The sequence below is a fragment of the Octopus sinensis genome, unplaced genomic scaffold (assembly GCF_006345805.1).
Source record: "Octopus sinensis unplaced genomic scaffold, ASM634580v1 Contig15629, whole genome shotgun sequence".
Lineage (NCBI taxonomy): Eukaryota > Metazoa > Mollusca > Cephalopoda > Octopoda > Octopodidae > Octopus > Octopus sinensis.
The window spans coordinates 22,501-27,500 of NW_021833833.1; positions in this window are offsets into that span (position 1 = coordinate 22,501).

Consider the following 5,000-nt stretch of genomic DNA (forward strand, 5'->3'; position numbering starts at 1 on the left):
ACATACATACATATATATATACATATGCATTTATGTATATATATATATATATATATATATATATATGTGTGTGTGTGTGTGTGTGTGTATTTATATATTTATATATGTGTATATTCGTATATATATAAATATATGTATATGTATAAATACATATACATACACACACATATATATACATACATACCTACATATATATATATATATATTATATAATATATATATAGATATATATATATATATATATATATATATTATATAATATATATATATATATATATATATATATATATTTATATACACATGTATATATCTATATATACGTCTATACAATTTACACACACAGAGACTATACATATGTGTGTGTATATATATATATATATATATATATATATATATAATATCTTTGCATATGTATATACAAAACCCGCCTAGTATTGGGTCCCAGTTGAAGAAACAACACTATGGAAAATGATAATGAAGACAAGAATAATTATGGCTGTAATATAATAACAAAATTGATGGCTGACGGGGTAGATTACAGGTGGAGAGAACGTAGAACTGTACTCCTTCCCTGGCAATGTGTTTAGTTCTCTACTCCCAACGGCACCCGGCTCTTAAGTAGATATATAATTAAGGGTAGAATTTAATGCGTATGCTTTTTAAAGATTATGGATAGAAATATGTGCCTGCCCGTTTGTGTTTATGCGTACATACACACACATACGCACGCACACATACACACGCATGCATGTGTATATATGTGTGCATGTGTGCATATAAATGCATATACATGCATGTATATGTGTGTGCGTGCATGTATGGTTTTATGTGTATTAAAAATATATATGCAAATATATGTATATATATATGAGCATATAATATATATACTATACATACATACGCATATATAATATATATGTATGTGTGTATATATATATACACATTTACATTTATATATATGTATGTATATACAATATATATATATATAATATATATGTGTGTATATAAATATGTATGTATATAAATATATATATTATATAATATATATATATATATATATATATATATGTATATTTATATATATATATATATATATATATATATATATATATATATATATATATATATATATATATTATATATATGTATATATATATAGGCTATGTGTATGCTGTTTGCTTGTTTATAGGCTTAAAACATAAACACAAACATTAATATATGCTAGTGTGTATGTGTGAGTGAGTGCCTTTTGCTTGCTTACAGGATTAACTAGAAAAACACTCTAACCTGCGAGAGAGTAATATCATTTAATGAACACAGGTGTTATACATGAGTTATCTCAAGTTTGTTGCTCGGATACTGAGGTAACTGAACGATCCTATCATGTCTACCGAGCATAATCCAGCAAGGAAATATGAAAAAAAAAATATTATAAAAAATACACAAGACCGAACGTCAAGAAGGCAATTGATCATGCTTCATCATGCACAAAAAGGTCTCATTAGTGAATGTTCAGCTTGGATTCAAGAAAGTCGAACCAGATATATTGTTCGACCTATCTATGAGTTCTTATGATAGTGCTGACATGTGTGAATTAGTAGGGCTTTTTATGCTAAATATCCAAAAAATCAAGTTCACATGTCATTGATTTATATCAAGATGATGGATTGGTGCATTCATGGCGGTGATGATCATACACTAAATACGTTTTGGAGAAAAACTTCATGTTCCTCTTTTGCAGTATAGGTTTGTGAATCACAATGGCCATGAACCTCACTACATTTGACTTCTTATATGATTCCTCGGACCTAGATTTAAACACTTGCAAGCCATATCATAAAACAAGTGAAAATCTTAGGTATATACACAAACTGTCTTGCTACCCCTATCTTCTATAAAAATTTATAGCTACCTTTAATAATAGGATCTCTAATTGCTTTTCCTCTAAAGAATTAGTCGATAAGGCATCCACCTATTATAATAGCGCTCTCTCCAACTGTAGCATTAAAGAGATGGTATCAAGCAAGAACTGAGCCTAGACGTAGCACTAAAAAGGTAAAGTCTAGCAAGTGGCACTTTAGAGCCTTTCCTCGAATCATTGCAAATGACCACAGAAGATGATATTTGAGCTGATCTATAAAATGAAACATCAAATTATGCCAATATTTTCACCAAAGTAGTTGTTGAAGTCAAAAGTAAACAAAAGTTGACCCTACCTACATCATAGCACCTTCAGTGTCTAGACCAGATGAAGGACATGGATGGACAATGGAAGCTGGAATTACGAAGATGAAGAGGACAGAGGGTGAAGTGATGCCCAGTCAATTGATGCATATTCTGGAAGAAGAACTTGAAGATGAAACTTGCGCATCAGATTCTGACCCTGATAGTGGCAGTGAACTTAATGAAAGTGATTTTCTTGACAGAGTAGGATCGGACAGTGATACTGAAAGCGATGGTAATGATTATTAATCGAACACTTGAAATGACTTATGAATGTAATAGATGGTCCACAAATAATGTTGTCATCTTTGACAATTATGTGGCGTATGTGGATGGGACGAAGTCCAATGCATTACAAAGTTAAAGAAACTGTCCTGAAAATAAGATACAACCAGGTAAGAATTAGGGTGGATGATTACTGGAAATGTGTTAATTTAAATTTTGATGATCCGAAGGTTGCTCAGCTGAGATTTCTAACTCAACTTTAAAGTAAACTCAGGAATTAATTGTTTTACACTTGAAATGGATCTTGAGAGATAGAAAGTATTATACAAGCCGGCATTTGTTTCAATATTAAAATCATATGGCACATTTCATAACGACCATGTATAACAAACTGCTATGATGTAGGTAGGGTCGACTTTTGCTTACTTTTGACTTCAACAACCTCTTTGACGAAAATATTTTGATGCTTCATTTTATAGATCAGCTCAAATATCATCTTCTGTGGTCATTTGCAATGATTCAAGGAATGATCCCAAAGTACGACTTGCTGGACTTCACCTTACTTTTATTCAACACATTCAGCAACACGTACAAAACAGTATGCAAATGTGCAGAATTATCTCACATTTCACGGGGTAAACAACACTTATTTTCAATTTTCTTTTTACTTCTGGTATTAAAAAGCAAATGTAAACCTTCGTTTTGATTAATTTTCAGAAAACCTTATATGGTTTTGGTGATAAATAAAACTTGTGAATGCGAGGTATTATAGATAAAGGGGAAACTTCGTGTCTTTTTAACCTCTGCTGAGCTTTTTACAGAATAAATTTGCTTATCATTTACATGTACTTGTAGATCTTGACCAAGCAATCATTTTAAGTAGTCATTTGAAATATTTTGACGAAGAGTTGTAAAGTTGGAGCTGTTTGAATTTTCCATACTCTTAATTTTCTGCCTCCAGCTGTAAAAATGGGCGTGGTGTCTTCCATCCCAGTTTTTTCGCTGGCAACATTAATTTTCTGACTTGTTAGACCCCAGGGCTACATGAAAATACTCATTAAAGTAAATCACAAGCCTGGTGCATCATGACCTCCACTAGCCCATGGCCTATATTGGAATGTGTGAAAGTAATTCCAAATATGATGCACCAACAATCTTCTTTCAAACACAAAGTTAAAAAGGAAAGTACAAAGCTAGGATGTCATATCTAAAGCCTAAAGGAGAGAATTTTACCACAAAGCGTTAAGTGGAGCATCGTAGAACGATCTAAGCTATACTCCAACATGCGTGTGTATAAATACACACACACACACACACACGAATGTGTATGTATATATGTATGTATATATATATATATATATATATATATATATATATATATATGTGTGGTGTGTGTGTGTGTGGTGTGTGTGTGTGTGTGCATTTAACATATATATGTTAGTGTACGTACATAACTGAATATGGTGTATAGTATACAACTGTATGTACACAGCTGTTTGGTCGGGTTATACTACATTGAAATGGCCAACTTAGGATCTACCACCGTGTTGCTCCCCAATTTGTGGGAATTGGGAAATCTAACATGAAGAAAACTTTGCTGGCAATTAAATCTGTCTCACTCACCATACCATCTCAAGTTCAAGTACACTTAAAGCCTTAATCCACCTCCTACCAGCAAGCTCTGTAAATACCCGAAGCTCAACATCTACCGACCACAGTCCAGCCAGCCAGCCAGCCAGCCAGCCAGCCAGCCAGCTAGCCGTCAGTTGCCTTTGAACCCTTACACCAACTCGGCCTACTTTCCCACCTTCCTCATTCTCGCTTCATTCTTTCCCTCTCCTATGCTACAATCACCTCCATGATGATTGCACGACTGACCAACCTTTACGCCAGAATTAGATCTGGTCTCAAGATCGTGTTCAACACTTCTGACAGTATAGTCTGCTTCTGTTTCTCATCCACTAACACCTCTCAGTCATTTGACATTCCTAACAGCCCTCAAACAACAAATGAGAGAGAGAGAGAGAGAGAGGTGTGTGTATATGTGTGTGTTCTGGTTTTTTTCCTGTTTTTTTTTTGTCCTTTGACAATTCTATTACCTTTCTTTTATTGTGGTCCCTAATTCTTATTCCCTTGTACCGTATTAAAAGTAACTTCTGCTAGCTGCCTGTGTACTTGATTGTTCCTCTACATCCGTGGTTCTCAACCGGGGTCCATAAGACTCCTGAGGAGCCCATATTTTTGGTGGTCCACACCAGCAAAATAGTAAATTGAGGATCCACAGTAGTATTTTTAAGGGTCCATGAAATATTTTGATTTTGACGTATTTATTGCAAGAAACAGATAGCTTTCTTACCTTAATGTTTTACCATACTTCAACCTCGTTCACAAGTTAATGTGTGAAAAATAAAATAGGAATTTTGAAAGAAGTATCTATAACATTAGTTTTTAAACATCAAAGAGCCGGTTTCCCGGTTTCCTTGGCGTATAGGTTCCCCACCTGGACGGGACGCCGGTCCGTCACAGGTGAGCTGCAAGAGGAAAGAGTGAGA